Source organism: Hakea prostrata, chromosome 6 (genome assembly GCF_041222555.1).
Source record: "Hakea prostrata isolate BN-2017 chromosome 6, UWA_Hpros_2, whole genome shotgun sequence".
NCBI classification, from domain to species: domain Eukaryota; kingdom Viridiplantae; phylum Streptophyta; class Magnoliopsida; order Proteales; family Proteaceae; genus Hakea; species Hakea prostrata.
Window position 1 is genome coordinate 2619296 of NC_142605.1, and position 11897 is coordinate 2631192.

The 11897-nt window shown below is 37.4% G+C and overlaps 1 non-coding gene across 1 annotated transcript; it reads left to right on the top strand.

The window, feature by feature from the left end:
• The first annotated feature begins 11496 nt into the window (after positions 1-11496).
• LOC149012106 (small nucleolar RNA R71) lies at positions 11497-11603 on the top strand. Its single transcript, XR_016174202.1, has one exon. It is a non-coding gene; the product is annotated as a small nucleolar RNA R71 (small nucleolar RNA).
• The last annotated feature ends 294 nt before the right edge of the window (positions 11604-11897 follow it).

Below are 11897 nucleotides of genomic sequence, written 5' to 3' on the forward strand. Positions count from 1 at the left end.
TATCTTGGGTTCTTCGGTGGTAATTGGGTCCTACATCCCTCTCGGACATTCCTTGGTTGGGGTTTAGGTCACCGCTCTCTCACATCACCATTGGTCTGAGTATTGGCGCATGTCAAGGTTAAACCTAGCCAAATGCAAGTCTTCTACTTAGTTATATCAAGTCAGAGTCGGATACTTCCATTCCTCGCCTCTCACAATCCTTTCCGGTATCCTTCTCACTAGAGTCAGCATATCCTATCGCTACGACGACCAACTGAGACTATGGACTCATCAACCCTATTGGTCATCCACAAATAATAAACAGGAAGCTCTCATGTCCTCTCACGGTTTGGATACCGGTCTTGAGCGTCCATGAGCTCAAGTCTACTACTTGCGACCCTACCAATGAATGGCCCCTCACAATGTGATCCATGTCCTCTCATGGGTTGGCTACCGGTCTTGAGCACCCACAAACCCACATTGCTACCACGGGTTACTCGGTATTTATACCCTTCTGAATCGAGTCTAATAAAACAAGGACATCCTAGCCAAACACTGCTAGACAAGCCCTAGGTATGACAATCAATAATCCAGGAAAGAGTCAAAGGGCACTGTAGGAAATGTCCCATACCACTTCCACTGCCGTCCAAGGACAGAAACGTCAAAAGGACATTCCCCAATCCCAAATCATACCTAAACAATCACATTCCCAATTCACTCATAACATACACAACTAATAATCCAACATATAGAAAGATAAACATATAAACATGATCAATTGAATAAGAAAATTGCATGAATAAGTCCTACAGTACTTAAAGTACTTATAGCAGTAATATCATAATAAGAAAATGGAAGAACAATAATAATCTCATGAAATTCCCAAATTAGAAACTAAGATTCATGCAATCTAGGTTAGGATGGAAACAACCGTCCTTACCTTAATTAGCTTCGAAGAAATTCTGAAGGAACAAGAGATTAGGTCCAAGGTTAGCAAATAAACCCTAAACAAACATTGATACATCATTAGGAATAAGCCCTAGAAGATTAGAGGTCAGACGGATCAAATCGGACAAAGAAATCCATTACTATCAACATTGGCACATTGGTCCAATCGACCAAGTGAACAGTACGCAACAGAAATCAAAATTATGATCTGAAACTCATCTTCCAGGATTCAAAACACTCCAAAAATTCAAAGGAATATTAGGAACAGTAATCTAAGACTAACTAGCATAGATTAGACACCAACAATGATCAAAATCAATACTTTCTAATTTGAAAACATGACTTTCTAATTTGATCAAAAGCATGGTTTTCAATGAAAACAAACCATGGATTCAAAGGAGAAATTAGATAGAACAAGGTTTCACTCTAAATGAATATTAGGAATAGATTAGAGATAAGAACTAACATGAGAATGGATCTCTATCATGCTAGAGATATCAAAACAATAAGGTAAATCATGCATTCATCAAGATATCAATGATCTTTTCTAAAATCAAGTATGGAGATCATAGCATCATTAGGATGAATGGAGATTCATTCTCAACTGTAGGGATTGTAGAAGATGTGTTTGCAAGGATGCAATACCTACTTCATAATCACAGTAAGGAGATTAGATCAACACAAGAGTAAATCAAAAGAAGTTTAAGAGATTACTAACCTTAATGATGAACAAGAGAACTTCAAGAATCAAAACCCTAATCAAAGGATCTTATTAAATAGAGCATCAAAACCCTAATCAAAGGATCTTACCAAATCATGCTGTCACAGTTGGTCGATTGGCCCAATAGACCAACCAATCGACCAAGGCTGACAACAAGCCCAAAACAGGAACTTCAAGGTCCAAACCTCATCCAAATCAAATGGGCTTCTCCCAACTCAAAAAATGACTCACCTAGCATAGAGTAATGCCTTCAAACCATGTCCAACTAGGCTTTAGGTCCATCAACTAAGCTCTTCTTCATCAAGGTGCAGTTTCTTCTCCAACTCTAACAAAGTTTCCAAGTATGGATCACCATCATCAATTTCCATGGGTTTCGGGTCAAACACCATGCCTTCCACTGAGATGGCCCATAGTTTCCTTCTTCCTTCACTTCGGATCCTCAGATCTACAAACAACAGGGTTTCCGGGTTAAGGTTAGGGCTGGATTTCACAGGATGTCATACCTAGGACTTGTCTAGATGAGTTTGGCTAGGGAAACCCCATCATATCTAACCCCTTCGGCAAGTGTACTGAAGCCGAGTGACCCATGGTAGCAATGGGGATTATGGGAGCTCAAGACCGGTAGCCAACCCGTGAGAGGACGCAATCACATTGTGGGGACCATTCAATGGTAGGGTCGCACATAATAAGCCTAGGCTCATGGGCGCTCAAGACCGGTAGCCAACCTGCGAGAGGACATGAGAGCTTCATGTTTATTATGTGTGGATGACCAATAGGGTTAAGAGTCCGTAGTCCCAGTTGGTTGGAGCTATAGAATACAATGACTCTAGGGAGGGAGAATGTGAAACCCAACCCTAACCTTGACTCGGAAACCCTGTTGTTTGTAGGTTCGAAGACTTGAAGTAAAGGAAGAAACCAACTATGGGCCATCTCAGTGGAACCCAGAACCCATGGAAGTTGATGATGGTGTTCCATACTTGGAAGCTTTGTCAAATTTGGAAATGAAACTGCACCTTGATGAAGATGAGATTAGTTGATGGACATAAAGTGTAGTTGGACATGATTTGAAGGCATTTCTCTTTACTAGGTAAGTCATATGTTGTGTTGGGAGAAGCTCATTGGATTTGGTTCAGGTTTAGGCCCTCATTTCCTTGTTTTGGCCTTGTTGACATGCTTGGTTGACTGGGCCAGTCGACTAGCCAATCGACCAACAGGGACAGAATCTGTCAAGATCCTCTGTTTAGGTCTTTTGGTGCTCTATATAATAGAAGTATGTGTTTCTTAGCCTCCTTTGTTTCTAAAACCCTTAGAGAACGTGGGAAGCCTCTCTCAAAGCCTCTCCTTGGTGTTTGTGAAGAAGTCTTGCAAGATCTCAAGTTCTTCATCTCTTGTTCATCTTCAAGGTCAGTAATCTCTTATTTTCTTATTGATTTACTCTTGCATGATCAAGTTCTTACTACTGTGATTATGAAGAAGGTATTGCAACCTTGCAAACACCTATTCTACAATCTCCTATGATGAGAATGAATCTCCATTCATTCCACTCATACTATGATATTCATACTTGATTCTTATGATTCCTTCATGAAGCCATGATCATTCTTTCGATTTGATTTCTCTAGCATGTTAAATCTATTTATATGTTAGTTTCATGTATGATCTACTGGTTATGTTCTACTAGAATGAGATCTTATCATCTCTAGTTCCTCTCATGAGTTCATAGCTTGTTTTCATTGAAAACTATGATTTTTACCAAATTAGAAAGTCATGTTTCCAAATTAGTAAGTATTGTTTTTTTACCATTGTTAGTGTTTAATCTATGCTAGGTAGTCTTAGATTACTGTTCTTAATGATATCTTGAAATTTCGGAGTGTTTTGAATCCCGGAAGATGAGTTTCAGATAAAAAATCAGATTTCTGCTTTGTACTATTTAGGTGGTCGAGCTTGGTCGATTGGACCAAGTTACTACCCAATCGACTAAGGATGACAGTAGCTGTGTTCTTCGTCTTATTTGATTCATTTGACCTCTGATCTTCTAGGCCTCTTTCCTAATGTTGTATCTATGCTTGTTTAGGGTTTATTTGATAAGTTTGGAACCATTCTCTTTGATCTTCGGATTTTCATCAAAGCTATTTAAGGTAAGGACAATTGTTTCCATATTAACATAAATTGCGTGAATCTTAGTTTCTATTTTGGAAATTCCATAGATTTTTTTTTTACCCAAAGAATTCCATAGATTCACTGCCATTCTTATACCTTCTTAATATAATGCTACTGCTGTAAGTACTTCAAGTACAGTAGTACCTTGTTCATGTATTTCTTTATTACTTGATTCATGTATGATTACTTATCGTTGTCATTTTCATATGCAATTGATCATGTTTATATGTATCTTTCTATATGATGAAATATCGGTTGTGTATGTTGTGACTGAATTGGAAATGTAATTGATTAGGTATGATTTGGGCTTGGGGAATTTCCTTTTGACATTTTTGTCCTTGGACATCAGTGGGAATAGTATGGGATATTTACGATGGTGCCCTTTGACGCTTTTTGTGAAATCCATCCCTAACCTAACCCTGATCTTGACCCGGAAACCCGGTTGTTTGTAGGTCCGAAGACTTGGAGTAAAGGAAGTAGCCAGTGTGGGCCATCTCCAGTAGAAGACACGGTGTTTGACTTTGAACCCATGGATATTGATGGTGGAGTTCAAATCTTGGAAGCATGTGCTGATCTGGAAAGAAAGCTGCACTGTCTTGAAGATGAGATTAGTTGAAGGACTTGGAGTATTATCTGACCTAGTTTGAAGGCATTTCTACACACTAGGTATGTCACTTGTTATGTGTGCAAAAGCCCATGAGGTTTGGACTTGAGTTGGACCTTCAATTCCCTGTTTTGGTCTTGCTGACTTGCTTGGTCGACTCATTGGTCGACTGGGCCAATCGACCAAGCACTCGACCAAAGGTTTGCTAAATTCGAGAAAATGCAATTTTAGGGTTTTTCACTTTTATTTAAACCCTACTTTGTGTTTCTTAGTTACGGCAGCCTCCTAAACACTTTTTGAATGTGAGAAGACCTCTCTGAAACTCTCGCTGGTGATTCAAACGATTCCTCTGCAAATCTGAAGCTTCTCATCTCTGATCTGCCAATTCAAGGTTAGTAATCACTTCGACATTACGAATTTATTTTCTTTAATCTTATTCTTGATTGAGATTAGGAAGAAGATGCTGCATCCTTGCAACCATCCCTTCGTGATCTCATTCTATTCTTTAGGATCTATGATCATCGTCATGATCTTAACTCTAGCCGAATATTTTCTTGAAACCCTGACCCTTGTTTAATTTTTGGAAACCTTTGGTAACCTCCCATGTGATTGAAACCTCGTGGGTAATGTTTAGATTAATCTAAACTTGATTTTTCAATGATTTTCTTGTTATATTTGGCCAAGCAATTATCCCCTTTCATCTTGTGATCATAGTTAGTTTTCTTGAGAACCTTATGATTGAAACCCTAACTTCTTGGGTCAAATCAAGAACCCATATTTTTACCATGACTTGATGTTTTTATCTTCCTAAATAATTCTAATACGTTCTAGGAAGTTCCCCTTCAAATTTCGGATCAATCCGACTTCAAAACGAAGGAGTTATGACTAAATGAGTCTTTACATTTCTGTACTGACTTGCTTGGTCGACTGCTTGGTCGACTGGGTCAGTAGACCAAGAAATTGACCAAAGGAGGCAGTAGCTTCGTTTTTCGCCCGATTCGATTCGTTTGCTCTCTGATCTTTTAGGTATCTTTCCTAATGTTGTATCTATGCTTGTTAGGAGTTTATTTGCTAAGTTTGGAGTCTCTCTCCTTGATCTTAGGATTATCTTCGGCGATAATCAAGGTAAGGACAATTATTTCATAATAACATAGATTGTATACTCTCTGGTTTCTACTTTAAGAAACTCTGAGTTTATTTACTGTTCTTATATTTTATACTTCTGATGTACTACTGTAAGTACAGTAGCACTTCATTTATGTTTTCTTTTTCATTATTCAAGCTTATATGAATTGCTTATTACTATATTGTTTAATGATTAGATCATGCTTTTATATTCTCTTTTATATCATGAGTTGTTGATTGTGTATGTCATGACTGATCTGAGAATGTGTTTGATTAAGTATGGTTTGGGATTGAGAGGTGTCCTTTTGACACTTCTGTCCTTGGACGTTATCGGAAATAGTATGGGATGTTTCCGGGGTTGCCCATTGATGCTTTCCCAAATCATTGATTGTCATACCTAGGACTGTCTAGCAGTGTTTGGCTAGGATGTCCCCGTTATATCATACTCGAATCAGAAGGGTATTGAGACCGAACGACCCGTGGTAGCAATGTGATTCCCGGGCGCTCAAGACCGGTAACCAACCCGTGAGAGGACGGGAATCATATTGTGGGGGCCATTTATTGGAGGGTTGTGTTTGTGAAATTTAAAAGTAACCGCAAGTGCACGATATCGTGTAGCTAACGGGTCGATCTCAGGGAGATATGCCACTTGTAATTCAACTTCTTAATAGTAATGCGAGAGTGGAATGATTCAATTTTTGTTAACTAATTAACTAAACTAAATGATCCTAATCTATACGTCTAATGCAATTGAATTGAAACGAAAAATAAATTAAACACAATCAATGCATAAATAAAAGACTGAAAAAAAATGCAAACAATAAAAATAAAAAGGAAAAGGGAAGTGATCCGAGTGTCAACTCTGGATCGAGGGAAGGGGAGTATAATAATAATGACTTTGACCATGGACCCTTTGCCATAGCTTACAGTCCACCGATCGGGGGAATGTATATTAAAGAGAAAAAAAACAGTGCAGAAAGTAAATAACAAAGCAATAAACAAAGCAATAAAAGGAAAAGGAAGCATTCACCAAAGAGAGGCACGACTGTAGGCATCTCTGATCAAGGATCCAGGGGAAGGGAGAACAATAAATAAATGCTAAAAGTAAATTGCAGATTCTAAATAACAGAAAGTAAAATGGAAACCTTAACCAAAGAGAGGCACGACTGTAGGCATCTATGATCAAGGATCCAGGGGAGTGGAGAACAATAAATAAATGCTGAAAGTAAATCCTAAATTAAGAATATGGAGGGGTAGATACAAGCAGGAATGGAGGGAGGAGAGAAGATTAATAAAGAAGGTTACTTACTTGCGAATTGAACAAACGATTCAAATCTCAACCAACCCTAACAACCAGATCTAGATCTAGAATGTTCTAAATCTGCAATTGCTAGACCAAGAGAAAAATGAATCTAAAAACTTGAAACTTGAACTTGAATTGCATTACATAAAAAAATTAAACCTAAACATTCAATCTAGAAATTTAAATCTCACAAATGCAAGCAAAGAAAACTAGAGAAAGCCTAAATAAACTTAAGAGAGAAGAAAGAATGCTTCTACTAAGCTCTAGAACACGTTCTCCTTTGATGGAGTATGCTCTCCTTTTATAAAGTTTACATGATATGAGGCACGGTTGAATTTGAATAAAACTCAGGGTTTCTATCTAACTCAGCCAATTAGGGTTTTTACATACTAATCGCGCCAACTTAGAGAGATCAGATGCATAATTCCACCGTTGGATTTGAGGTTTAAGTAGTCTTGAAGCTCTTTTCCAAAAATCAGTACGATCGGAGATCAAATGACCGTTCAATGAAGGGCTTGATCAAAACTGGACAGAGACATTCAAAAACGGGATTTTTGCCTCTTCCTTCTCTAAATATAATTCTTTTTCCTTCTTTAATTAAATCCCACATAGGAAATAAGATATTGAAGTATGCAAGGACTCTTTTCTCCATTTGGACTCTCTCAATAATATCTCTGTAGATTTGATTGATAATTTATAATCTCAGCCGTAGATCAAATTTGCCTTCTTTATCTCTTCAATATTTCGGAGTTGACCCATAATCACACATCTCTAGCCCATCATGCTCCAGATCAGGCCCATTTTAGCATTTGAGAATTTGAATGGACTGCTTGACGTGTAAAATTGCATGATTCAAGCCCAAAACTCCAAATATTTGCTTAAATCCTGAAAAGTCTTAAAATCTGCAAAAACAACATAAAACTCAAGGTAACTCCACTCTAAGTGTATAAAATGCATGTTTTATGCCCTAAGATTTCACACATAAATGTGCTCATCAGATTCCCCCACACTTAGACTAAGCTTGTCTTCAAGCAAAAATTAAAGAAAAATACAAATGTAGGTAAAAAACTAGTGCAACAAAATAAATCCTAACTCACTTTCGTAAGAATCACGGTTACACTTAGCATGTGCAACAGGCCTTTAAACCACTAGGTTACCCCTAGAGGACGAGTTTTGTCTCGTGGATGTTTGCAATGAATGTACATCCAAATTTCCAATTCAGCTCAAAATAAAACATTGCAAATTCCAACTCTAACAATTGGTAAGCACTCATACAGAATCAATAGCTATGACAACTTTCCTCACCATTGATTTAAGATCCCCCACACTTGAACTTTATTACCCCATATTCATTCTTGAAACTTAGCATATATCTCAATCAAAGACTCACCTTATATCTTTCAAGTACACCTCTCCTTTAAGCAAAACCACTCATAAAGTAAGGGGACCAAGGACTGGGGTTTTGAAGTATTTTTGACCAAACAATTTTACCAAAGCATTGATGACACTTGTATTTATCTCTCTTTTTTCTTTTGAGTAGTGAACTCTACATTACTCCACTATGGTTGGCTTGAATGACATGGTGGAGCAAACACCAGAAACCCAAGTTACTTTGTAGCTTTGCTTTGCATATGCCCACATAGACAGTGATGCGAGAGTTCTTTTCAATAATCTCCTTCCTAAGAGTTTCGATCAAGTCACCTCGATTCCTAAGTCGGAGTGCCCTGTCTAATTCCAAGGAATTCAACTTTTACTTTCTACTCTTCTTCTTCTTCTTCTTCTTCTTCTTTTTTTTTTTTTTTTTTTTTTTTTTTTTTTCTTTTGTCATGCCATACAAAAAAATTGATCTCAACTTCTAGCCAAAGAAACAAGGATCCACAAAACTCATAGATGGTCCAACGCCTTAAGTTAAGGGCCTTTTATTTTTCTAAGGAAAGTCTCATCTCAAAATATATACAAGTTACCTTCCTCTCAACAGGGTTTTGTGTTCATGATGGGTACCAAAATCACTCTCATTTCACACATCATAGCAATTGAAAGAATATATATATATACTAACCAAAAGTCAAAGTTAAAATCTACAACGAAACTATACCCCCCCCCCCCACACTTAAGTAATGCAATATCCTCAATGCATGTATGCTAAACAAGGAAGACAAATGAGGGGTATACCTTTCAGTCAAGATGTGCTTATCATGGGAAGCTTTAGTCTTATCTTCAATATCAATGTATGATGGGGAAGGCACTCCAAATAAGAAAAACCATGAATCAAAAATCATCTCTAAAGATCTCAAGAAAAACATTCACAATGTTAAAGAAAATTCTCATCATACGTTGAGGTTCTCTAGAAGGTTTTGCATCTTTCATAAGATGAATATGATGTTGTTCAATGGAAGAGCTTAGACCTTTGATATGAGTGACAAACCAACCCAATGCTTCTCTATTATCATTCAACAGTGTGATCAACTCTTCTACTTTGTCAGAGGTTAAATCAGAGACAACAATGACAGGAAGATGATTATCTTGTCCTAGAAAAGCATACTTCAAATTAGAAGGCAACTCTTTTAATTCTAGCTGGGGGGGGGGGTTCAATTATTGAGGGCTTGGGAATGGAGATGGAAATGGATAGAGGTTTAATAGGCTCCAAAGGTGTATGAAAATTTAAGACTTCAGAAAAGAAAGTTTCACTATCATCATCCAACATATCCATACATTCTTGAAATTCAGAATCAAAATCAATCTCAAAGTTGGTAATCATATCATTAGGAAAATCAAAAGATTCCTCAGGCATATTGATCTCTTCTTCTATTTGTGGTTGTTTCCCTATCCTGAACATATTAAACTCTACAGTTTGATTTCCAAAAGATAATTGTAAGAGGCCATTTCGACAATTGATTAATGCATTACTAGTAGCCAAAAATGGTCTTCCAAAAATTATTGGGATTTCATCCTTGATTGAAAAAGGTTTAGTATCTAGCACAATGAAATCAATTGGAAAAATATATTCTCCCCATTTTAGTAAAACATCTTCAACCATCCCTTTAGGAATCTTAACTGACCTATCTACCAACTGAAGAGTAGTTCTAGTTGCTTTCAATTCTCCCAATCCTAGTTGCTTATAAACATGGTAAGGCAAAAGATTCACACTTGCACCAAGATCAAGTAAAGCATGTTCAATGTGTGTATTGCCTATGACACAAGCTATGGTGGGGCTCCCTGGATCCTTATACTTCGCTACTACAAGTTGAGTAATTATAAAACTAATGTTACCTACCAAGAACGCCTTTTTGGGAATGCTAGTGATTCTTTTATGAGTGCATAAATCTTTCAACACTTTTGCATAGGCGGGGGGATCTGGGATATGGCATCCAAAAGAGGGATATTCACTTCTATCTTCTTGAAGACATCAAAAATTTTCTCCATAGTTGCAGTCTTCTTCTTATTAACTAGACGACTAGGATAAGGAGCCTTAGAAACATAAGGACTCTCATTTGAAATTTGCTCTTTTCTCATAGTTTCTGATAGTGGTTCACCAACTTAGGTACTGCTAAAGCAACTGGCTCATCCTCAACTTCTATGGGTTCTTCAAACAAACTTTTATTAGGAGATACTTGAACATTTTCCTCATCACAGTGGTCGCTAACCTCGCTCTTTTCATTAATATGTGACTCACCTGTTAAATACCCTTTCCCACTTCTCAATGCAGACACAGAATTAATTGAAGCTAAAAAAGAATGGGAGGATTCAACTTGGTTGACTTGATTTGGTGGTCTTTGTTGAATCTGAATCCTAGGATTTAACTTAGGTTGGCTAGGCATTTTACCTTTTTCTCACTCAGACAAAGCACTTGCAAGAGTGGAAATTTGTTTTTCCATATTATGCATAGAAGTCATGAAGGTGCTGGAAAGTACTTTCATATTCTTCTCTAAGGAAGAGAGACGAGAAAACTCTGGATTGTTACCTCTGTTGAAACCAGGTGATGATTGATTTTGTGCAATGTGAGGCATATGAGGCATAATAGGTGGATTGACAGGCCTAGCTAAATTGGCATTCTGAAAATTTGGGGCTTGAGGGAACTAGACATTTGGATTATGAGAAAATTGGGCACTTTGTTTTTGAGGGGCACCAAAGTGATTTTGTGTGGAATAATTGCTTAATCCATTTTGGTTTTGCCCTTGAGACCATGAAAAGTTAGGATGATTCTTCCACCCAGGATTGTACGTGTTATTGTAAGGGTTTGGAAACATCGCACTGACATTTTCATGTTGGCCTCCAAAATAGCTAGGGCATTCCTCAATTACATGTGTAGGAGACTAACACCATGCACACATAGCAATAGATTTGTCAATAAAATGTGCTTGACTTTGTGGTGGTGGTGGTGCAGCTTTAACTACCAAAGTCTCTAACTTTTTCAAAAGATTATCTATTTGTGCTTCCTTATGAACTTGACTATCAACAAAATATCCCCTACTAGTCCTTTCAGATTCTTGGGTTGACTCCCATTCTCTAGTTCTATCTGCTAGGTCTAAAAGAAATTCCCAAGCTTCGGAATCATCAGTGAATGATGTAAATCTTGTGGGGCACATAGATTTCAAAAGTTGCTTTGTTTGATAATCGATACCCTCATAAATTATTTGGCATAAATGCCATAATTCTATACCATGGTGAGGGCATTCTTGGAGAAGGCTTTGGAACCTCTCCATTACCTTAGCAAATGACTCATTGGGTTTCTGACGAAATTGAAGAATATCATTTCTTATTTTGTTCGTCTTAGAGAAAGGAAAGAATTTCTTCAAAAATAGGACAGTAAATTGTTCCCATGTGGTAATGCTATCCCTAGGTAAGCTATAAAGCCACTTTTTGGCTTGGTCCTTTAATGCAAATGTAATAAACCATAGTCTTACAGCATCATCAGTGAGTTGTACCTTCATAAGGACACAAACCTCCTCAAACTCCCTAAGGAACAAATATGCATCTTGATCAGGTAACCCATGAAATTGGGGTAACATTGACAGATAATGAGATTTAAGTTCAACATTATTACCCTTTACATCAAG